This window comes from Aythya marila (assembly GCF_965140915.1).
Source record: "Aythya marila genome assembly, chromosome: 20".
Classification (NCBI taxonomy): domain Eukaryota; kingdom Metazoa; phylum Chordata; class Aves; order Anseriformes; family Anatidae; genus Aythya; species Aythya marila.
The window spans coordinates 3137567-3163353 of record NC_139061.1 but is presented as its reverse complement, the minus strand read 5'-3'; the positions used below and the strand labels follow the sequence as shown (position 1 = coordinate 3163353).

At 44.5% G+C, this 25787-nt stretch overlaps 1 protein-coding gene across 1 annotated transcript in view; it reads right to left on the bottom strand.

Annotated features, from left to right (window-relative positions):
- The window catches only part of CASTOR2 (cytosolic arginine sensor for mTORC1 subunit 2), a 119176-nt gene that overhangs the window by 55386 nt on the left and 38003 nt on the right, over nt 1–25787 (bottom strand). The window lies entirely within an intron of this gene.

Here is a 25787-nt window from a genome sequence, read left to right as displayed (position 1 = left end):
GCCCATCTCCTCACACCACAGGCCACGCGAGGCACGGCTTCTCCATCTCCTTCAACACCGAGCCCAATGTCGCCCCTAACACGAGACACGAAATAGAAGTGATGTGAGCTTCTCAGGCTGTAGACACACAAACAAGAAAAGCCTCAGCCTTAAGGTTTAATGCCAGAGAGAGTTGAAGGATTTTTTTTCCCACGTGAAAACATGTGGCACATACCAATATAAGTACAGCAACGCCTACTTGAAAAAAGACCTCCCCCACCTCTGTTCCTCTACCCTTGGTCCCCAGCAGCACACCAGAGTGCCCAGACCACATCTGCAGCCCAAGTCACTGGAGAAATGGCAAAGAGCAGGATTTTGCAACCGCACTTTGTAATGCTATCAGATTCACCTGAGGCCAGCTATAGAAAATATTTAAATGTTGGCAAAATACGGGTTTTTCTTAAGGTCCACAAATTTCACAGTGCATTTACAGTGCAATTCCTGTACGCCGTACAACTCGGCAGGACTCACCAAGCACACACCACCAGGGTTTCTCAGCACCTGTGTCCCAAAGTCTTCAGGTCTTGTGGAAGCCAGGTGCCCCACAACCATGGCCCCACATCAGAAAATAAAGGCATCCACTTGATTAGAGGATCAGACTAAGAACTGGCGTAGGCTGTCTTTTGACTGGCTGAAAAGAGCAAAGACTGCAGCTATCCCCTCCAAAAACAACAGGCAGGAAAATGAGATGGCTGCTGCCCTCCCCATCACCTCAGCAGGAAAACCAAAGAAACAACACGCAGCTCTATTAAGAATCTGCCACGCAACCTACAGGGCTTCATGTAAATGGAAAACACCGGACAACCTGCCTCTACAGACTCGTCCTGCTTTCCTAGAAGCATCCGTCACGACAATGAAGCATGACATTCTCCCTCCTAGCACAGATGTATCACTATAAAATACAGCAGTGGCCCCACCACAACAGAAACCACAACTTAATTATTTTGTGTCATTGGTAATAGCTACTGTGACAGCCACATTTACTAACTCAACTCTCTCCAGGAATAGTGCCAAGAGAAGCAGAAAACAGTAGCAGCCCCAATTTTTTATTCTCACTTCTTAACTGCACAAGGATGCTACCTGTGATGGGTGATCTATGGCGGGTAAAAGGGACTTCTGGTATGCTGCTCCAGGTGGCTCCCAGGAGGTATCAATATTTATTATTTAGCAGATGAATTCCCTGGAGAAGTCACTGAAATAAAATTATTTGCAACTAACAGGCTGCCTACCCACATGCATGCTGACAAGGGAGAACCTAGTGGTCTTAAAGGAGGAAACATTAATATTAAAAAAAAAAAAAAAAAGCAACAAAAACAACACCAGCTTTCTCTGATCTGCGATGAGATTTACAGAGAAATTTAGTTCCACGATGGTAATGAACGTGTGTGTGCACACTGACCCAGCAGAAAAAGCATGAATGTTGACAGATGCCATTTTCTTAGCACACATTTAAAAGTGATGATATTTAAAGGATACGTGCAGATGAAATCCCATAATTGCTGGCTCAGAAAGCATGTCAAAACCTCACATCTTCATATCCCAGCTCAAAGCCCAATCCCCACCTCACAGCATTTCTGCAAAAGGTCAGCAGCACAGAGCTATTTGACTTTAAAAGCAGTTTTTTTCACCAGCCCACAAAAGACCAGTAGTTCTTGGGGTATGTATTTGCTTTGTTCAAGCCAACCGTGCATTTTTTCTTAGGGAAAAGCTACAAATGAAAAATTGGAATTGCAAACATTGTGTGATAAATATATAGCCCAGGAAAATTTATTACCATCGCATCTACTTTCACTGAGTGAAACTCAAATTGTCTTGAGGCATCAGTAACAGAAGGAGCCCGATATCATATTTCTTTGTGTGCCATACTACATGCGCCTCTTCCATTCAAGCTATTCCAGCCATTTCTCTTCCCTCTTACACCAGTCCTAGAAAAGCTGAATGCCACCAGCATCTTGTAATCTCACACCACAGCCAAGAAAGGAAAGGAAATGCCCTTTAATCGCTTTGAGACATCAGGCAAGCAGCATTTTTCTAACTACGTGTGGAAAGCATATATATGTAAAGAAGAAAATATTTTTAGTTCCCTAATAGCCCAACCTCGGATAGATTCTTCTGGATTTCTGCCTTCTTCATGTTTCAGCACATTTCCACTTCAGCACTGTTGCTGACTTCGACTGCCTGACAACATATGTCTTTTTCTGGCAACGCAGCAAATGTAGACCAATCTATTATTAGATTAGATCTTTGAAACTGCAAAGCTTACACTGTGTATGGAAGTAATACCCGAGCTTGCACAGAGCCGGAAAGCATGTGTAGGATGCAGCAACAGCATCATTTCAGTTTGCAAACAGCACGTAAGCCTCCCCAGGAGAGGCAAGCGGGCAGGAGAGCATCCCCGTTGGCCTCACTTGCAGGTCGGCACCAGAAGCGTCTCCTCCAGACATTTGCTCCCCAGACCTGCCTGGATCACAAGGATCGACACAACTTCCCTGGGTCTGGTCATACGCACAAGGACGTGTCTGAGGGGACTCTGCTAGGGGTTACCAGGAAGTTCGGCACAGATTATGGTCTTTAAGGAAACCACAAATCCCATCTTCTCTTTTATAAGGAAATTACTCAATTAATTGTTGCGTAGGCAGGGTAAAGGGTTGCAAAGCTGTTTGTTTTATGGAAAAAGACCCTTCCCAGGAGCAGGTGGGCATCCGGCCTCCCTACAATTCAGAAGGCACAGCTGAGTGCCATTCAAAAGCGACATAATGGCTAAAAGGCATTCAAATGCAAAGTTTGGAGGTAACCCAAAAGTCTGCGAAGAAGCAGTTGATCTGAATGGGAGTTAAGAAGTAGCAGCAGAAAGCTGATCTGAGTGAATATGGAAAAACATAATTTGTTGGGTTTTATTCCAGGCTGTCTTCTCGTTTTAGTTGAGAAAGGATTTATATGCTTCACTCCGTACATTATTATGATAATACATATTCTTAGTACAGAAAGACAGTCTCATGCTAATCATTTCCATCCTGGTGATCTTAACTTCTTTGCAGTTTTATAAATAATGACAAGAGGTGAATTCTAGTACGACATATTGTGAAATGTATTTAGGAAAGCAGTAAAGAACACTTGTGCTGTTAATGCGTTTTGACATATTTGTGTAACATGTTAAGTACTTTACACCATCTAATTACAAGACTACACAGTCAAATAGCACTGAAAATTGCAAACAGTGAAATGGCTGGTGTTTTCTAAACAGCGTATCTGTTTGTTAGCCAAAACACTTTGCCATCTTTTTGGTGAGACTCAAAGTACAGCTTAGCTGAACTCCAAAGACAAAAATGCCCCTTGCAATAGTTGCCTGTTTGCTTTCTACTCAACATCAAGGTCAGAAAGCAATAGATTCACCTTTCTTACGGTAATGTAGTTCTGAGGTTTGGTATGAGAAGGCTCCTACCCTGTTAAAAGGAGCACTATTGTTTGTATGAACTGTGTAAAACTCTGCATGACCATCCCTGCCAAGGGCAACTCTGAAGATAGCACAGCACTCTTAGAAACGGTCAAAGGACGGCAGTGACATTCCTCCCCGTCGTTAGTTGTGCTCGGCTCTGAGACACAGACATCAGCAAATACATTCAGAGACTGCATGCAGAGCCACTGTGAGAGCAGAGTTTGGTTCATTACAGAAAGTTAATCATTTTCAAAATCAACAGAACAAAACTAACAGATTTGTGGCCAAGGAAAGCAAGTACTCACAAACAGACAAATTCTGGGAAGTCCTACAGCCTGTGCTATGCCAAGACTTCCAACACGATAACCATGACGGTCTTGTCTAATCCATAATAATAATAATGACAGTTTAAGCTACAGATTACATTATGTACAGTTGAAAGGGGGGACCTTCAGTCAGACCCTCTCCTTGCCACTTCTCTGTAGCTGGGGAAGTTATCTAAAGCCTTTATTTAGACCTTGAGAGAACTGGGAATAGAATAATTGAAAAATGATCTGCATTATTGAAGGAATGGAAATCAAGACCAAACACAAAAAGGATGACTGCAATACTGAAAACAGGAAAGAAAAAAAAAGGGGGCGGGTGGGGGGAGAAGGATGTGGATGTGCTCAAAAAAAAAAATACTGATTTTAAGTACAGCTTACTGATAAAGCCAGGACACATGGAAAAAATGTCAGCCGGGTGCCTACTGTACTTGCCTTCATTAAAGCAGTACCAAGCCATGGTTCCTATCTTCATCAGAACAGTTCCATGTAGTCTGGACTGCAAGAGCCCATGCAAATCAAATTACTGCTGTAAATGGAAGATTAGCAGTAGCTTGGAACAATATTGACTAGTAACTCTGGTATGACTTCCATTTTTCTGGAGACAGACTTGGTCAGTCCAGACTTCCCAAGATGCGGATTTAAAAAAGCTACGATATTCAAGAGTTATCTTGCAGCACAACCTCAGGAGAGTTTTTTGTTGCTGTTGTTCTATAGACACACACTTGGGCGTGTGTCAGAAACTAAAACAATTTTTTCTTTTATTTGTCACGATAGCATTGATTTTTTTTTAATACTTCCTAAAAAAACAATTAGAAAGCAACATGCAGCTTCGCCGGCTTACTTCTCCCCCTTCAATACACTTCCACCACCACATTTACAAAGATTCTGTAAGAAAATCTGTTTTATCTCGACTTATGTGTAGAAATAAATTCTTACCAAAAGCAACGTAATACACTAAGTAGGAGTAAGAATACACCATGTGAAGAAACTAAGGCATGTTACGTGCTGGAACAGTGGAAAACTCAGCTTAGTGAAGGAGACTCTATGGGAGATGAAAGGTCTGAGTCCACTCAAGTGCAGCTCCCTCGTTAAACCACTCCACCTGATGAATGTGACCATGCTGGTTTCCCATCCCAACACGACTGCAAACAGGAAAGAAGCCTGCAGTGCTCAGCGGAGAGTACTGCAGGAAATATAAGTGCAGTTTAAGACTATGCAAGTGTTACAGCGCTCATCTGTTATTTGTCCACTAAGGGGCTAAATATAGAGCATTTTTCTTGAACTTCACAAGAACAATGCACAGAACAGTGACTTTAGGTGTGGACATAGTGAAGTTAACGCATTTCTTACACCTGAGGCTCATCCTGGTCATGGATCTGCAGAATAATTTACTGACCTGATGTAATTAAAAGTTATTCTTAGCACAGATTTTTCTTCCCAGGTCATAAATTATTTCAATTGAGCTCTGCTGTGCAGTTTTTACTTAGAACATCACTATTCACCACCTATATTAGTGCATGGGGCTGAATGAAAAACCTGGATCTGAACCTTACTGCTGTGGCCGGTGCTCAGATGATGAATGTGCCAGGTGCTTGGCAGCAGTTCCTCTGCCCATATGTTGAGGAAAGTCACCCAGTTATCTGCAAATGGCTCATCTGCTCTTTGGGACTCCAGTCTGCAAGGCGCCATGCAAGCATCCACAACACAAAATGTGCTGCAGGGGGCAAACCACAAGGACAGAACCTGCAGCAGATCTGCACCCACACTGCGCCTCACCTTATCCAAGCACAAAGCTTCACTCAAGGTTTTAGCATTCCTACTGGATTTTTAGTGATACTAGATACTGGTGTTCGTAGGGGTTTGGCAGATCCAATGTGTCTGAAAGCCTGTTTGGTGCTCAGACAGGAAGCAGCTCTTGATTTTAAAGGCATCAGGGTTTAAAAATCAGTTGTAGCACCATAATTACAAATTTCCTGGGGTAACAAAAAAATAATAATAATATATTGCAAATGGGATTACCCCACCTCCATTTCTCATTTCTCATCTCAACTGCTGAATGCCTTCTGCTTGGGAAGCGTTCATTCATCCTGGTGCACCAGATGACAAGGAGGGGACAGAGGAAACCAGCAGCTATGGCTCAGATTCGCAGACAGGAACAAGATCCCCCACTAACTTTAAACACAAGAAGACATTAGAATCGAGCAGCACTCTGGTAGGTATACGCTTAGGATTCTGCTCCTACACTCACATCTCAGGCCTTTGAAACCACGTTTTACAGCACGTATGGCTGTGGCACTACCATGCTCATGCTCAACCTGGAACCACACAGTTATTTCTCTGCCTTATGCACGTTGTGCACTCTGCAAACGCTGCTGTTGGAGCAGGTTTAACAATCCTGTGGCAGCGAGTGAGCCAGGACAGACCCCAGCTCCCTCTCCTGCAGCCATACACGAGTTGCACAGCATGGTGCTGGCTTTTCCCAGTCTCAGAAAAGCCATTTTTAATCACCTGCCTAAGTGGGGAACACAGTAAATCACAACTGAGGGCTGGAGGGGAGGGAAATGAGAGAGAGGCAACGCGTTCAGTTAGGTTTCACCATCCCAAATACTACTTGGACTTCCTAGATTACAGGAAAAAATGCAGGTGTCAGACCACTGATGGAACCTGCTGCTTTTCTACCTGAAAGCAGACATCTCTCCATGCTCTAACCACTGGGGACAGAAAACAGAAGAAAATTAGTGGGTCATTCATCTTCTGTTACAAATTTCAAGACACGTTGCTTAATGCTGCCTGAAAGGTGCTAGTTTTCTCCCGTCATCATATAGTAATTCTGAGCCCAAATTCATCAGCATACACATGAACATGAACTGAGGGAAGTATAACATGAACTGAAGCTATACACCTTTGTCCCTTTCCTGCACAAAAAGCATCAGCATGCCTGCTCATAGGGGAACAGAGCCATACAGTCAATAACAGGTGCTCCTCCACACTCCAAAATGATTTCCCATTTTTCTCATAACATGAACTTGGCAACTTCAAGTCCCCCAGTATCAATACTACTAATAATAATAATTAGAGTTAATACCAGTATTAGCCGATTTTCCCTGCCTGTCTAGAAATCAAAATCACCAGGGACCCCAGGTAAGGGTATGCAGCAGGCAAGGTGAAGGCCGCAGCTTCCCTCCTGCCTTGGGATTTCTTGGTGTGGTGGCACAAGCTGGGGGCTTGGACATTCAACCCTCACCAGGTTGGCGTTCATCTTGTGCTGCCCCTTTTTACCAAACGATGCATGCATTTCTACTGACTCAGACCATCTGAGATCGCCATGCTACCAGCGTTTGCTAAGAGCTTTCTGCTGGCCGTGCTGGAGAAGCATCTAAAGCACGTGTGGAACAGAGGCTGGCACTACAGACCAGGGCTATCCCTCATCTAGCAGCACATCCTGCCAGCTTGCAAGTGCTCCCAGGATCTGTTTTCCCACCTGCTAACAGAAGTAGCAGCTGATGTTGAGCTTTCACCAGGAGGAGCCTCCCTTGGCTTGACTACAGCCCTGCTTGCAACTTAAGGAGTCCTATGTACACTAAAAGGGAAAATTAAGTGTATTTCAGCCAAGCAATTTAGTGATGTCTACCTCCACGAATTCCTACTTTTCTAGTTACTGAGATACATAAGCAAAACCCTTTTGCAGGAATAGAAGGATCTTGCTTAAGTTGGTTTGGATCACTAAAGATAAAATATTCCCCAACAACAAAGTGTGCAAAGAAGGCATATTTTTTGTTCTGAACACTGAAAATATGGATGAGAAAGTCCTCTTCTTCCAGCCCTCACTGTTGGTTGACCTGTATCATGTTACAGAAACTCAACTTGAAAAGTGAACTTTCAGGGAGAGTCACTGTAATGCAAATTCCTAATTTTGGAGGGGGAGGAAAGAAAACAACATACAAAAAACAACAACAAGCTTTCAAAGTTCACAGAAATACAACCAAAAAAAGCCCAGAAATTATTAGCATGGTTTTCTGAGCTAAAAAGTAGCCACATTATTTTTTTTTTTCTCTGTGCCATTCACTGAACATAACCCAGTTAGTGGCTTGCACCAACTCTCTTCCCAACCCTCCTGACTTTCATCAAACCCAACAGTAGCTTTATTCAATACAAAACGGACAAAGGGCAAAAGCAGAGGACATTTTTCTTTATAGAAATCTGCCTTTAACACTGTTATCTGGAAGAACAGCAGTACTGTGTCTCTGTGTTGCACAGAACTCCAATTAGGACCGTCTAGCTCCATCTGTATTTAGCTTTACACTGCGGGCTCCAGGCACATTTCTGCAGCTCCTGCCAGCGTGGTGCTGAGCTATGGACTACCTGGGAGTGGTACAACCCCACAAAGCCAGGAAAGTGGTGTAAAGAAAACAAACAAACAAACAAACAACTATTCACAACTCTTCACATCCAAGTGAAGTACCTGGAGGCCTTGTAGTAGATGAAATGAATGAAAGTCGTGCTAAGGCAGCAGGTGAGGCACAGCACGAGTGGAAATACCAGACCTACATCAGGCAGAGGGTCTCTCCAGCATGGCACTGCCAGCAGTGATACCCAGAGCCTTGAAAGCAGACCCAACACGTCCATCAGGGTGCTGTCTGTGCAATGCTGGCGTGCTATAACCATTAGCAGGAACCTCTATAACCATTAATGTGCAGGAGGAACAAGGATGCTCATTTGCTTTAAGCATAGCAGAAAACTGCCTGTACAGACTCTCTGCACGTTCTCCTCTGTTAACCAAAACCCTCTATTAAAACTGATTCTCCCTTCTTTCCCTTCCCCCAAAACTTATTGGGAACAACCCTGAGAAGGGACTAAGACCCTTGCAGCACAAATAACAGTGTCACAGCCCTCGGGCCCAAGAGACGTGAGAGCAGCTGATAATGGAAATATTCAAAAGATAAAGTAGCCTTAGGTAAGGCGTTCCTCCAGCCCCAGCTACGTGAGGACAGTCACAAAACAGGCTGTGATCACCAACCCGACCCTGTTTTACAAGCAAAAGCACCCAGGCACAGCTGCCCTTCCAGCTCCTGCCTGCTGTGAAGCCGGGCAACACGCCTCTGGGCTTACGGGGTCCAGTCCCAAGGGCTGCAGGCATCACTACTGTCCTGAGCCTACAGAGCAGCAGGGGAGGCTCTGTTCCATTTAGGTGAGCCTGTAAATTACATCAGAAATCATTTTAGTCCACTGATTTTGACTGTAACGTCTTTGGATTTACAAATGGGAAAGTGAGACCAAGTTCTTAGCCACTTTTTAAAAACAATAAACCAAAGAACACCACCACCCCCACCACTACCAAACCTATCAGACTTATGCTACCATCTCCAGGGAGACTAACCTAACACCTTGCCCCACACGGGTCCTGTGGGCTGGGCTGTGACTCAGTTTACATTTACAAAGCAGGTCTACAAGCATCCCTGTTGAGCAGCATGGTGATATAAAACCACACCAAACCTCATCATACTCTCATTTAGTGTGCTGTTGGGGATTAAATGAGCATCTCAGGCATCGCTTCACTTATGTTTTATTGTTGTTCTTCTTCCAGCTTTATTTTCTGAACAAGCATCTGAAATAAAGCAATAGAGCAACAGCAAAATGTTTGAATCCCCAAACTTTCAAAAATCATAAAGTTATTTTCAGAGTTTAAACTATCATCTGATATGCTGTGCAGTGCTGCCTGTGCTAATTTCCTTCTCTTAGGATGATGGCAATAGTGCACATCAGTTCTCATTCAAGTGCTTTAATTTGTTCCTTTTGGCTTGATTCTCCCCCAAAGCATCTTTAACAATATTGTTTACAGTTTTATCACTGTTAATGACAGGGAAGTCATTCTTCAAATTTCCATAGAGGGTCAACAAATGTTTACATTGAAAAGGCAAGATCTCTTTGCTTTGGGAGAGAATGTTGCAATGAAACCTCTGAAGGGGAAGCTGGAACAACAAATGAAAAGGAAGCTCAGTTTGTGTGCATTGGAAAAGGACTCATTTATTATCTAACAATTAACCAATTGATCCAGACACACCTTTTCCTCTTCTCTCTTCGCTATTCCTGCCTGCCAGCACCGTTAAAAGGCCATCTACTGAGAGCCAGCTCACCCGCATAAGAGATGCAAAAGCTATTCTTTCCACTGGAAATAGTCCATCGTTTATTTAAGCAGAAAGTAACTATGCTTTAAAAACTTTTTCTTTATAGCAGCAACAGTATTCTCAGCTCAACGCTTCACTATTGGAGCTGAACTTCATTTCAGCAAAGAAAGGTGGAGCACAACAGAGTTTTCCTTAACCACAAAATTATCTTCCACAAATCAGCAACTGTGTTGAGAAACGCATTACAGATGTGGGTGTGGGACCTAAGGTTTACAGTTGAAAACAAAGCATGATTTAATGCACAACAAAGGCTCATGAATACATTTTACTGACTGGATCCAGAAAGATTATCCAAAGAGGACAATGCAAATGCTGAGAACAACAACAACAACAGAGCAAGCCCTGCTTCCCTTCCAATTCAGGCACTATACATCAGCACTGGCAAGTTTGATTCTCCCTTAGGTTACTCCTCCAATGCCCTCTGCTGCAGAATACTGACTTTGAAATTCTATCAGCAATAAAACAGAACTGACTTTTTCTAAGTGGAGTGCTACTGCATATCCAAACCCAAATATTTGGGGTACATAGTAGCTATTATTGTGTTCAGCCAAAACCCAATAATTATTGTGTGGGCAACACTGAAAAACAGAGACTGCAGAGCATGTGCTTTTTATTTCAGAGACAGGAGAAACCCAGGCTCAACCCAACAGGGGCAAGAGGTTCTTACGATACTGCTCCAAGATACAAAGAAGGGAGGAAGAAACTGCAAAACTGTTGCGGACTGGAATTGATGAACTTGTTTCCCTGCAGGAACCATAAACACAATTTTCCCAGCATGGGACATAATAGTTCTCCCACAAATTACTAAAATATATTTCCAGAGCTCAATATAGAAAGCTAGATGCACAAGAAATGTTTGCAGCTTCAATGCAGGCAGTAATTGAGAACATGTGTGGCAGGGGGATTGGAGGGGGAGGAGGGAGCAAGCCATACTCCATCGAAACGGAGCGGCAGGAGAAACACATTTCAGTCCTCATCATTTTCAAAGAGCTTCCATTTTTGAGCGGGTCCAAAACCCCACGTTATAACCCATCCAAGGGGCAACGGTGTGAGCCTGCACGTCAAACCTAAATTTAATGCACATTAACAATTTAAGAGATGTTGTTGAACCTGAATAATAATAATTAAAAAAATGGTCATTTACTTTCCCTTCTGCACAGACAGTAGGTTTAGTTTCTTGAATGAATTAAGGACACATTTACAGGAAAATCTACCTCTGACTCCTCTCATTCTCCCAGGCTCCATTTCCAGGTCCTGGGGTATTAACCAGCCCAGCTACGGATGAGGAAAGCAATACTCCTGTACATCCTAGCTGGCAGTTTGCGCAAGATAGCACTGTAGATGTGCCAGCAGCCAGCCTTCCACGAACCAGTTCAGCAGTTAAGGTGTTGACTAAATTTGCAGCACTCAGAGGAGCTGAAAGGAAGTTTCATTTGCTTCCTTGCTAATGAAGCAAAAGGAAACACCAAATCACTGTTTTTTTGGATAACGAATCCCTATAAATACAAGCAAAGGGGCCAAGTGTATTCCAATAAGTGTTTTTTTTAATAAGTCAGTATTGACAACCCACAAGTTTCAGCCTTGAAAACGTAAAATGTCAGCCAGTATTATTTTTAAAAATGCTTTTCTAAAATGCTCTAAATCAGCCTCGTCAGGCTGCGAAGGAAGGACCCATGGAAAGGTAGGCCAACATTGACATTCTTCCCAGGCCTACCAGGCCCAAGAAAAACACAAGTAATTATTCAGCAAGCGAGCATGACATGGGCTCAGACTGAAGTCTGCCCTTTCTGAATATTGCCCCTTAAATCCAGCTGCCAGACCAACACCCAAAACAAAAGCCAGAGCTCTGGGAGAAACGAAGCCCGCTGATAATGCGGAACGGGTCACTCTTTGGGTCAGAAGCGAGGTTATGGTTAGTTTTCCACAATCCCATGCACATTTTTGTGTTGCTCTGTCACTGAGGGAACGTTTCGGCCACTCCACAGGGCTTAACCTTGCTGGCTATGCTTTGGACCCCTGCAGGGCCAGCAGTGTAGGCTGCTCAGATCAGAGCCTCAAACAAGCTGGAAGGCCGCTCAGATCAGGGCCTAAAATCAATGTGGCAGAAGTCACAGAGTTAGCCCTTCCCTCTCTGGGGTCCGGAGAGGTTTGCTTGCTACTTCAACTGGCTGCACTGTACCTGCAGAGCCTTCAGATTTTTGTCTTTTGATCCCTTCAGCTTCAGGACAACTCTTGCTTGTGGTCTGCACAGCACTTAGCACAACGGGGCTCAGACATTTCTAGTGAGCATTAACCCAAGTGACGTGAAGGCCTACGTTAGGAATACTGCAAATTTTATAACGCTGTTCAGCCTAAAAAGTTTGCCAGGTGATGAGAAAACAGCTGCTTAGAGCCAGATTTATAAACTCAGTTTCTACCTAAAGATCTTATAATGCCTGCTGACTAAGTAATAAGATGGCAGGTGAAATACAAAGTCAATAAATGGAAATTAATGCATACAGGGGGAAAATAATTTTAATTCTGAATGAAGAATGACAGGCTCTAAATGAGCTATTACCACTCAGGAAAGAGATTTTGAAGTCACTACGGGCTGTTCTCCAAAAGGTTCAGCGACTTTCAAAGGGGCCATGAGAATACCAGTAACCAGGGAGGGAGGTGAGAATATCTCCTTGCCCCAGTGCACAAATCCAGCACATACCCAGCTGCCAAGTACTTCATGATCTGACTATCCCAAGGCTACCAGTGGGCTGGAACTGAATTGTAAGAAACACGCAGAAGGGGCCCAAGGGGAAACCAAGGCATTGAAAACTGAACAGATGCGGGAGATTCAACTGCAAGAAGAGATGGGTCAGCATGGGATTACAGGAGAAGTTATTACGGCCAAGGTAAAGAAGAATTATTCATTGTCTCACAGTGTGTGAAACAGGGGATGCAACAAAGTGATCTGAGAGTACAAAGTTTTCCATTTAAAAATGATTGTGGATGAGAGGGGCATGGCCAGAAAGTAATGCATAAGACAGTATGTACAAGGAAAAAATGGGTTCTAGGAAGAAGAGTTCACCGGTGAACCCGGTGCCCCAGGTGACATCTTCTGGCTAGGACACCTCTTATGCTTCGGGCTCTGGGAGGATACAGCAGGGTACATATGCAGGCCCTGTTTCGCTTCCCTGAGCAGCACAGTCAGCACCAGCGCTCCTTGCTCTGACCAGCCCCATGCGCTCAACACCAGAGTAGACTGGGACAGGCAGATAGCGTGAAATAAAAACCTGATTGCTCCCATTCTTTTTATTTATTTTTTTCCCCTTTAGGAAGCACTTGTGCTGTTCTGGTGTTCTCCAACATCTACAAGGTACCCAGCTGGAGGGTCAGTGGATGACCCCAGATGCAGTCAGTCCCAGAGCAAAGTCCTGTCTGCATCCCTGCACCTGTGTTTGGGAATGAACCCTAGAGGGACTTCATGCTAAGCTGCCACCTTGGGAGAAATCTGTCAGTCCTTTCTCATGGTGGGGAGGAGAGAACATCAGAGTTAAACTCCTCTGCAGTTAAGCTTCTGGTCCTGTGGTGGTTTTACACAGGTGGGCAGTCGGGCTCTACCACAACCACTCTCTCACTTCGCCTCCTCAAAGGGGAACAGGGAGAAAATATGATGAAAAGGGCTCAACGGTTGAGATAAGGATGAGGAGATCGTGCAGTAATTATTGTGACAGGCAAAACAGAATCAGCATAGGGAGAGAATAAGATTTATTGCTTATTGCTAACAAGCTAGAGAAGTGAGAAACAGGAAAGAAACCAAAAGCACCTTCCCCCCATTCACCCTCTTCCACCTCCTCCCCTCCCAAGTGGCACAGGGGAACAGGGGAATGGGAGTTATGGTCAGTCTATAGCGCTTCTTCTCTGCTGCTCCTTCTCGATCACTCTTGTCCCTGTGTGGGAATGCAGTCCTAAGTGAACTGATCCAGCGTGGGCTTCCCACAGGCAGCAGCTCTTCGAGAACTTCTCCAGATATGGGTCCGTACCACAGGGTCCATCCCTCAGGAGAAAACTGCTCCAACCTGGGTCCCCCATGGGCAGCAGCTCCTGCCAGGTCACCTGCCCCTGCATGGGCTCCTCTCCATGGGCTGCAGCTCCAGCCCAGAATCTGATCCAGCAGGGGTCCTCCACAGGTCAGTCTCCATCGGTGCAGGTCTACCTGCTCCACTGTGGTTTCCTCCACGGGCTGCAGCGTGGAGCCCTGCTCCACCGTGGTATGCCATGGGCTGCTGGGTGACAGCCTGCTGCACCATGGTCCTCACCACAGGCCACAGGGGACTTCTGCTCTGGCGCTTGGAGCACCTCTCCTTCACTGACCTCAGTGCCTGAAAGGCTGTTCCTCACTCCTCTCACTCTCCCAGCTGCTGTGTGCCACAGCGTTTTTTCCCCCATCTTAAATAAGAGGCGTAAAACAACGTCACTTACTGGCTCAGCTCTGGTCAGCAGTGGGGCCCTTACCTAACATGAGGCAGCTTCTAGATTCTTCTCACAGAAGCCACCCCTCTGGCCCCCTGCTACCAAAACCTTGCCACATAAACTCACTACAGGTCCTGATAAATCACAGCCCACAGCCTCAGATACAATCACAAGTTTCAAATTCAGACTTCCAAGCCCATATGTTTCAGGATGGGTAAAAGGGGAGTTTTAGCTAGAAGCCAGGTAAAGCCCATGATCAAGATATATTCTCTCCTGGCATAGCTTTCATGGTTACTAAACTCATAAAAGCTTTTTTTAAGCGAGACAAACTGTGCTGGGGAAGGATGATTGGAGAGAATTGTATCAGGAAAAAGGTTGGCATTTTAGTAATGGTTCAAAGGTTTCAGCTACCAGAGATCAGTGCTAGCTGTCATCTTCGTCAAATTAAAAAGCTTCTCAACAGCAGCGGGCTGTGTGTTTTAAAGAGGCCTTTAAAGTCTATGGGAACAAATACAACACAACATGCTGGGAAAACCTTTCCACAAGCAGACGTAGGAAGAAGTTCAAGTAGTTCTAAGTAAGAGCCTGAAGGCACAGACATCATCTTTCCATTTCCAATTGTCTTGGACTGGATAGGAATTTTGGAAGTGAAAGGAAATGCTGTGCCGCAGGCAGTTTTTAATACCTGAACTAACAGATTTGCCCCTGCCCTACCCTCTTCGCTTTAAAATGGAGATGAATGAAGCGCAGAACTATTTTAAATACCACTTCACATGAAATTCTAATCACCATTTCAGTTTATGTTTTACTGTATTGTTCATTCCTTGCTTCCCCATGGAGAAGGAGAGGAAAAGAAAAGGGAAGAGGAGCCATTTAGTAACTGGCAGGGTCCATGAACGTGTTCTCTGGAAACAGCCAAAGATTGTGAAACAGCCAGCCCTCATGAAAACCCAACAGGCTGTAATCATCTACTTGTGCCCTGTCCTCACCAAGTGCTGTGCAGGATAAGTATTAAAATTGATTTTAAAAAATTAAAGCATCAAAAAACTGCTCTCAAAGATTTACAGAAAATTAAAATTGTGAAATAACTAGTGTGGATGAAAAAACGTAAGAAAACTACACAATCTTCCTCTTTTAAGGGCTTGGGGAGGAACCATTTCTCTCAGAGCAATATAGGGCTAGACCATCAAAAGACACCTCCAGAGTATGAGATCTTGATGAGTCTAGGATCTTCTTCTACGTGTGTTTATGCTGAGGCTCCCCCAAAAGCAACCAGGCTAAGACTGGGCACTGTCAATACCACTTCCATCCCTGATTTTATCCCTCCTTTCAAGCAGTAAGTGGCCAAGCTGAGAGAACCAAAAATACAGTCAGATGTTGCTTTTACCTTTCATTGAGAAAGAAACTTATATGCTTGGATGACTCAGAAAGGGAAGATACGACACCTCCATAGAGGTCCTGAGACTCCTCAAGCACCCATTCTGCCTGTGGGCACTGACCCACGGCTAAAGAGCTCAGAAGGGATTGTTCCCCTGCTGTCACAAGCAGCACAGGTGCCCAGCAACTCAGGCCTGCACCATCAGCAGCACCCAACTTGGAAAGGAAACGAACCAAAGTCTCGTTATCTGAGCCTTTAACACACGAGGCTCTTCTGTCACCTCAGCTCTGCACTTAGTTTTTAACTCAAGCCTTTCAGCAGTTCCAGGATAACAAATCCACGTAGAACACAAGTGTCTGTAGCTGTAAGGAAAGCAGTTTTGTGAACTGAGAGAGATCCCTGAGGTACATCAGCAATCCACTTCCACTCCACTCAGGATTTAAAACACACTTCATGGGTACAGATGAGGCTTCACATTTGCCACCTGTGAGAGCCCTGTCTGCCAGCTGTATTTCAAGCACGATCATAAGACAGGCTAAAGTGGTTCATTTGGGTGCTAAATACAGCATAATGCTTCCTGAAGAGTGAAACTAAAAGTATTCTTTTCAGGATGAATGACAAGAACTTCAGGTGAAATGCAGCCCAGGACTTTAGGTAGCATAGCACAAGACACGAAGATACTAATGAGACTTACAGTCTCACCCACACAACACAATTCTTGTTCTCCAGGGTCAGCAAATACTTGTGATTAGCACTATCAGAAAAAAACTCCCTTTAAAATGCATTTAGGTCACAGAAAACACTAAAATATCCTCAGAGAAGATTTAAAAACAAAACAAACAAAACCAAACCAAAAAACAAGTACAATGTTGAATTACGACTATCACAGGTAGAAGAAAACCTGGAGAACACAGGTTATTGCTAGGCTATGAGTGGGCCTGGTAGGGAATCACTAAATTACCCTTGTCGAGGAACATGAGAAAAATACTCTTAGAAAGGCACAATCCCACCTGGCTCCTATTTGCTGCTTTTCACAAACAGACCTCAAAGCACTTTCTAAAGAAAGTCAGTATCAATATCAGCTTTTATTGCATCTCAGCTTTGCAGGACAAAGCACAAGGTAGTAATTCTCTCCAGCCTCACATAACCCAGACAGGTCTGAACATTTAGTGCTCTTCCAGCAAGTCTGCTAGCAGAATAAACAGTTCGTAACAGTTAAGGAACGTTTTAAACCTATGCTGAGGATAAAGCGAGCATAGCCTTTGGCAACATACAAGACTTTGCTTTCAAGCCAAGACTTTCCTTTATTCACAGCAGAAAGAAACAGAATAAAACCACCAGGTATTGCTGTCTGCGTGCTCTACAGGGTGAGAAAGCAGCGAGGAGATCAGAAAGAAGCAAGGTCCCACAGGACAGCAGAGTTTGACCCAAACCACCAGCAGCCCAACATCCTCGTTCACAGCTCAGCCCAACTAATGGTCTAAAAGCTGAAAAAGGAAGTAATGACCTGAAATATAAAATTCAGCCCCATTCAGAGGATGCATATGAATTAGATTTTTTAAGCATGGCTAGGGAATTACACGTAATTGCATCTGATGTGGTTCACAGGTCCCCAGCAGAACCTGGCCTCCAGTCACCAGCTGTCTCCAGCAGCAGCCGTTCTCCAGCAGTTGTCTCAGGAGGCTTCTGCAAAACACAGGCTGCCTCTGCTCCTTTCTGTGCAGCACCTGAAGGATTTATAGGAAAACTGTCCAGAACTGGTACTTCACTGCTGGGGGATGGAGAAAAGAGCACAGGATGGTCTGGAAAAGACAGATCTCCACTGTAATATGGACTTTACTGTTCTGCTGAGCCCTACGCTTTACCATCAAGCTCATGCTTTGAGAGAAGGTCTGCAGGCTTTGTTCTGGTAGCAATTAAATGGCTTAGTCACCATTTTTTTCCTGCTGTCATTGACCTATGTCAGTAAGCAAGCAACATGCTTTTTTTTGATCAGACAAAGAGTGAGGGGGTGGAAGCTGCTCAAAGAATGGAAAACAATCAAAAATGAACCTCTGACCTCAGGAGCTATTGTAAATCAAGAAGGGGAGCAACAGAGAAGGTGCTAGGAAACCCACAGGTTACTGCACAAGCTTTTCTTCAACACCAAGACTCAAATCCCACTGGAAGGTTAGGAACCAAACTGCCTTCTCCAAAGCTATGACAGTGTGCCCAGTTTCCAGTCCGGGAGTCTTTGTTTTTTCTGTTCAAAATACTGCATTAATGCACTTACAGTATCACAGACAAGACCTCAGATTCTAGTATGTCCATCTTAGTCCAAGTCTAGAGCATTTGCTATTATTCTCAATGCAGAATACCTCAATACACAATTCTGGTCTGTTCTATTGATGTACCTTCTCCCAAGGGCAACCAGAGCTCTGCTCCCTGGGGACAGTGACAGGGCCTGAGGGAATAGCATGGAGCTGGGACAGGGGAAGGTCAGGCTGGGTGTTAGGGAAAGGTTCTGCACCCAGAGGGTGGTTGGGCACTGGGACAGGCTGCCCAGGGATGTGGTCACAGCACCGAGGCTGCTGGAGTTCAAGGAGCACGTGGACAAGGCTCTCAGACACGTGGTCTGATTTTTTAGTGGTCCTGCATGAAGCAAGGGGTTGGCCTCGATGGTCCTTGTTGGCCCCCTCTAACTTGAGATCTTCCATGATTCTCTTCTATGAATCACTGCTCAAACTGTGCTGAGCAGCCTTCCTCCTCACTGCCTTCGCTGTGGGGATGACAAGCTGCACAGGGCATGGAGGCTGCTGAAGAAGACAAGAAGCCCCGTGCTTCAGATTCAACATCACTGGGGCAAGCGCTATCTGCACACCACAGCAGGATCCTGTTCCATAATTAAACCCATCTGATCCTGTCACAGCAAGAGGTATCAACTTGAAATATAACGATACAGTGATTAAAATTCAGACATGGCTGAAGTCGCAGTAGTTTGGGGGTGATGAATGTCACACAAGGGGTGTTTTTCAAGGGATATGCTAACTTATTTTTCATAAGTCTGAATGATTAAAATTTCCTTAAGTAGCAACACAAGAAAAACCAACAAAAACATAATTGAGTAGTCATGTATTAAATGAACTACACTATGTTGTATTTTTCCCTGTAGGTTATTTCAAGATCTTCTTACACAGCCCTTCATAAAGGCCTGCTGAAAACATCAATCAAGCTTCCTAATGCAGAATGACCGATTTCTTTGGCCATCAAGAACACATTTATATCTCAAAGAACTGAATAAATCCAACAGAGGGAAGTCACCATTCATTTATTAGCCAGCAAGTTCTTTGCCATTTTGCCTTTTGCTCCTCTGCTAAAATGACTACTTTGATGAATCGCAGAATGATCCTCTGACATATAAAGCAGCCAATTCCTATCACACCAAAGAGTCAGTCCAAACAGTATTTTGCTCTTCAAACAGCGACTTCACCCGTGGATTTAGGTTGTACTCACTGTGACTGTAGGATGAAGAGTCTGGTCCATGGTGGAGCTGTGAGAAGGTATGTCTAGGCACTGCTGTCCCGTGCAGACCTGGCACTGCAATATGCATGTTTGGGGAATGTGAATTTTTAATTGCTCTCTTTCCTATAACTACATTGCACTGTTTAACCTCACTACAGGGTTGAGATGCCTTGGAGGCATTTGTAGGAACTGTGCATGCACACTAGCAGACAAAGCACGATGCAGGGTCACCCACCTGGATGTTCCTCCATTACGGGGGAACTGCCGGCAGCGGTGAGCTGGCCACGAGCCAGGCAGCCATCATTCAGGGCAACAAGGCCAAGCCACGAGCCACCCAACGAACCTGCCCAGTGTGGAAGAGGAGCTGTGATGTGCTGAAGGAGCTAAGGTCTTCCTGAGATGAGAAGTTCTGCTTGTTTTGTCATTCACCCATTGCTCAGCAGCAAGGGGAGCATAGAGATGATCGCGTCCTTCCCACAGTCAGGGCAGGGAAGGTTTGGGAAAGAAGTACTGACAGATCCCCTACTCTGGGACTAGTTTTAAAGGAAAAGGTGATTTATGCACTCCCACTATCCGATCTGTCCCCTGCATAAGTTTTTGAACTATTTTCAATAAACATCAGAGTTGGAGATTTCAAAAGGTACTAAAGTGAAGTAAGGTCCATTCAAATGGGTGCTAGAAGGAAGAGGAAAGCCTGCCTGCAGCAGTGCTGAGGGAAAGGCCATAACACAAGCATAGACCTCATAAGACACCAATGAATCCAAGAGGGGCACGTCCCAGGCACAGGAAACCTCACTGCTCCCGTCGTGCCAGACTCCAGGGAGCCTCGCGGCAGGAGAAAGCAAGAGGAAACCAGCTCTGCTAGTTTGGCTTCTCATTTTCGTCAGAGATGTGCAGCCCAGGCATGCAGAGCCCTATTTGTTGTAGGGATCCTGCATAAGCTGCCGTGTTTCTTTACATCGACTGCCTGAAGGGGATGGAAAACCTGGTGGTGAGCATCTCCAGCCAAGGGAAGCGGACGTGGACCGCTGTGCTGGAGAGTGCCAGCAGCCGTGCCAGTGCCTGGGCCAGGGACACGAACACAACAAAGCTGCCACCCAAAACAGGAACCAGACCTGAACCAAGCCCAGCTGCCTACAAAGGCACCTGGATGCCCACAGGAGAGAGAGGGTCTGCCCTGGGGAGGCTCTCATGGCCGAGGGACATCTCTGGGAACCCTCACAGAAGGCCCCGCTACCCTCCTGGAGCAGCTCCTTCATCTCAGCAGCTCTCCTCTGCTAAGAAGCAGACACACCAAAACCAGCTGCGTGATTTTGGAGGAGAGAAATACAAGCCTGAGTAGTATGACTTTTTTTTTTTTTTTTTTTTTTTTTTAAGGCTGAGGACTGGCAAACTTTCATTTAAGCAGTCTGAAAGTTTTCAGTTACATCAACACATGCCCGTATAAATATAACATTTCTCTCAAAGTCAACAGTAGTCTGTTTTTATCTTCACAGTCCTTTGATGTCATCGCCCAGAGGGCTGGAAATGCTACTTAGCAGCATCACCACAAAGGCGTAGGTAGCAGGATCTTCTGCATCAATAGCCGATGACTCAGGACTCCAATATAATTCAGCCTTCACTTTTGGCTGTTTCCGTTACCTGGGTATTCACCACACTGCAAAACCTGTACAGAGAGCTTAGTATCTTCTCCTTGGGAATGGCCATCTGTTTACCCTGACATGGCTGAGTTAATTTCAGGTTTCAGCATCAGTCGTTAGCTATAAGCCACGGGGCAAACAGGAGAAGCCCCCAGAAATCAGGCCGGGGAAAGGTATGTTTTAGTCATTGATATAAGGGGAAAATCAACTTAAAGCTGCTTCTGCCTCACCGACAGCAGCACTTTTCCACAGTTACTTGCCAGCCAGCCAACTTCCAAACTAAAACCCAGCAGCCAGACTTTTGAAGGGGTTGCTAACAGTGCAGACTGTGAGGTTTCCAACGCATCCACCCCTTCAAGACACGGAAAAGGAGGCAGGCACTTCAGTGCCTCTGAAAATCCATATGATTAACCACATCTCAAAATGAACTAAATGCCTTTGCACACTCAGTGCCTTGTCTCAGCCTGTAAACATGGGGGTCTTCTGCTTCCCACCCCACACCCCAGGGGCTGCTGTACCATAGGGTCTCCTTCCCAGGAAGATGAAGTCCCTTCTCTAGGAGCTGCATCATTTCTACTCCCAGTGTATCACTGAGTACTGGCAGCAGGCTGGGGGAACCCCATCTAAGCAATACTTGCTGTCACAAAAGTTAAGTTAGATAAACCCTGAGACAACCAGAGATCATTCATGTTGTGTTAATCTGGCTAAGGCACAGCTCCAGCTCTCTTCCAGGCTGGTAGGAGGCAGAAGACACAACAAGTGAGATCAAAATGAGCTCGTGGTGCCAAACGCTTTCATGATACACATGGAACAGAACGTCATCCTGCACTAATTTGTGCTACGCTTTCTTACTCATTCCTCTGCATCAGTTTCAGATACACTCAAGCTGCAGATCTTTAAATGGACACGCTAAATATAATCCATGGAGTTGACTGACAGTTTTATTTTTGTCTCTTAAAGACATGACTGAATCTAGTATTGCTAGTTTTCTCTCTGTACCCATGGAAATTCCAATCCATAGCAGGTAAGAGAGGTAGGGGAAATTCCACTCATCTTCATAAGACAAGCAGTTATCTTGGATAAATGCCATTTACATCTTCCTATATACATTTGCATCTGCATCACTACATATAAACATACCAGTGAAACTAACAAAAAAGAAATGATTTATGATCTTCCTCTGGTTTTCACTGGTCTCTTATATCACCTGTATCTGATCAGCCCTTTAGTAAAACCCAGAAAATCCCACTCCCGAGAAAGCACACCATCCTCTGAACCACTCACGGGCAGTATTGAAAGCTCAAGGCACTAGGAATTACTTGTGCAAGGCATTGGCCACATCAGTCTCAACAGTTTATCTTGTTACTCCACTGGACTGAAGGAATACAAACCCTTTCTAAGGGAGATGCAGCCATTTGAATAGGAAGCTACCATGCTTCAAGGAGCAGTCATGATGAAACTCAAAGGAACAAGAGAAAACGTTTTCACTTAGTGGTGCACGTGCTTCATCCTGCGTATCTCAGAGGAGCTACAGGACTTACCTGCTTTGTCAACACAGGCCAGCATCCACTTCTGCTACCTGCTGCAACCAGACAGATATCTTTTGGGTCTTTCTTAGAGCAGTTTTACCTTCCCCGTTATGCATCTCAAAGACAAAACAGTCTCAAAAAACATTTTCACAAATGCCAGCCCTCCAAAAACAGGTTCTGAGGGACAAAAGGAGACATTGTCCTGACTGATCTCCATCCTACTGCAAGCCACAGATTCTGACACAAAGTCCACAACTTGCATATAAAGCAGAACCTCAAGTGTGGGAAAACAACTGTACATACAGGTGCTGAGTCCTCTGGAACAAAGTCCTGTGGTTTTAGCAAAGAAAGCCAAAAAAGGTACTTTTCCATTTTAAGGTGCTTTAGTGTGTGTGAGGGCTCTTGTTCTCAAGAGGTGAACGCGAAGGGCAGCCTTGTTCCCTTGGGAAAAGGCCAGCTCCTCTAGTCTAAGACAACGTCCCCGCAAAATAAGAATGCGGCATTCACTCCTGCATTCCTCCCTGGATCTCTTTATGTCTATGATTGAAAAGGCTTTTTTCTCTCAAGCACAGGAGCAGGCAAATTACTACCTTCAGTTTCAGCCTAGATAAAAAGAATGTGCCTGAGAAAGCTGGAGTGGAAACTGAAACATCCACATGAGTAGGAAAGGGTATGAGTGCATGTGGTCATTCAAACCGCCAGGATGAGCCTGGATCCTCAATCTCTAGCTGCAAGTAAGAGGGAAGGAATCTAATGGAAGTGGCAGCACTGGGACTTGAGGATCTGAGGTGCAGCTCATGGCTGCAACAAGGATTCACTGCAGTATTTTGGGCTGGCAGCCCCAAATCCTCTTCGCCATACTTTTCCCAGTGAAGAAAGCACAGAAAGCAACCTCTCAGGTACCCTCTGCGCTTACCAGCTATTGGGATGCACTATAATTCAAAAGGATGTCTTTCACCCCGCTTCAGTAGAGGAGTCATTTTATTTTTCATATGATAGTTCAGTAGATGTGGGAAACCATTAAAATCATGGAGAAAAGCCAGGAAATATAAAATGCGTGCAATTGGGGGTAACATAACGGCTTCTGTTATGTTCTTCTATACTGCTTGGGTAGGAGTTTATGACAATCTAACTATTCAGGACTTGAATGCAGCTCTCATGAACTTTGCAACCATCCTTAAAATTCATTAAAACAAGTGCATCAAAGTGCCAAGGCATGGGGCAGAGATAAAGAGAGAAGAATTCAACAATGGGCATCTAAGTGCTTACACACATACTCTATGCGTTTGTATACCTGTCCCTCAAATTGCAGCTTCTTTACATTCATCTGTCATTTTGCTGGGAATTATAGAACGCTCCATTTTGAAACACAAGCAGTTGCCAATGCATATTAATGAATATTAGCGCTGACAGTGTGCTACTGTACTGTCAAAATGGGTAGCTGTGCAACTTGCTGATTTTCATGAATTTTGAAGCACACAGAAGTAGGTGGGTTTGTGCACATATTATTCTGCTGCCCAAGGAGAAGGAACAAACAACCCATTGTGTCCATCTGAGAAAGAAAAAAAACAACCTGCTGTGGTGAAGACAAATCCGTTTTAAGTAATGCTGCCGGGGACACTGTTGATGACAAATGCTGAATTCTGGCTTGAATACGTGGGGTGGGAAGATTAAATGTGCTCTGCCATTTAATAAACTTTACACTAAGCTCTGTTTTTTTCTGCCTTGATCTCTTATCAAAAGAATGAAGCAAGTTATCAGATGTTTCCAGGCATGCTTCATGTATTATTACCAATTTAAATACTATCAGCTGCCTCTGCTGCTAGAAAAAGAAATAAACGGTGTGACATAGGTCGGAAGTCCAGAGTTTGGACAAAGTACTGTCCACCTGTGTCACCAAGTTAACTCCTTTTGTTATGAAACCAAAGGCAAGATGGGACATAAAGGGTTATTTTTAAGGCATTAGATGATTTCAGCAGCATAGAGGCAGGAGAACCAAAGCTTTGGTGTGTTATTAAACCAGAACCAGATACAAAGAAATCCAGTTAATTACAGAGATTGCTGCCACCTTATTGCCAGACAGTCTATCTTGTACCAATGGCTCAGAAGTTGCTGACATCAGCATAAAAGTGTCCCTAGCCACAGAAAGCAGTACCCCCAAAACAGCTTCACCAAGCTGCAGGAAATTGTTCTTGTTCTTGTGTTTGTTTCTCGCTGCCAAATTTACATGGTTTTCTGACTGTCAAATCTTATGATATATTAGTAAGGCAACAGATGAAGTTTTCATGTAATCATGTGCTCTTAAAAAAAGAGCCCTTTAGAATGAAGCAGCTCATCTAGCCCTTGCAGGTGTGGAGGAAAGTCTGAAGCATTCACCCACCACTCAAAAACAGGATGCCAAAATACATGCCTACATGGAGATCTGATGCATCTTGAATTCTGGATTGACATTTGCTATTTGCAAATTCCCATCTTCCCAGGAAGATACTGAGACACCAGTCACAAAGCAGAAGGGGGGGCAGAGAGGGAGAAGCATATAACTGGACCAATATTCAGGTAGCAACCAAAACCACAAACTGGAGTAAGATGACCACAAACTGGAGTAAGACGCTGACTCTGTAGGAACAGTACCAGCAATACCCCAGAAATGCTCCTCTTCTTTCTATCAAGGACTGCTTCTTGTTTACATCCAACATGAATCCAATCGAGAGTTGGACAGCCCTAATTCTCATCTCACATCAAAGAGAAAGGAGGGGAGACAGCAACACTAACAAGCCCCTACAAAACAACTACCACTTTCCCCCTGCCTGGCCGCCTGTGAACACTGCCACGTCCGTAACACTGCTTTTATCATTTACCAAGTGAGCTCTCATTTTCTTTCAGAGGATAATTCCTTGAGCGAAGGAATTTTTTGGCAGAGGAGACTTAGAAAAGCGCTTGAAGATGTCTCTTCTCTTTAAATGATGTGGAGATCATTTGAAGAGGGGGACTCTGTCGATGAAAGCAACAGATCCCTGCGAGCCAAATTATTTCCCCAGTTAAGAGAAGTCTGATGGCCAGACCAACTCACATCTGCCTGGACTGAAAAAAGTTTGCAGAGAATTAAACAGTCATGCACATAAAGGAGAGCAAGTGGCAAAAAATAAACGAGGTATGGGAGGGAAAGGCAAGGAGGCAATAGGTGGAATAAGGGTTTCAAAACACATTTAGTTATGGCTTTAAAATATAAATACTGCATATTCTTGCACAGAAACGCTAACACTGATGCACTACAGCATAGTGTCACTCAGTCTGCGCACAAAGCAGC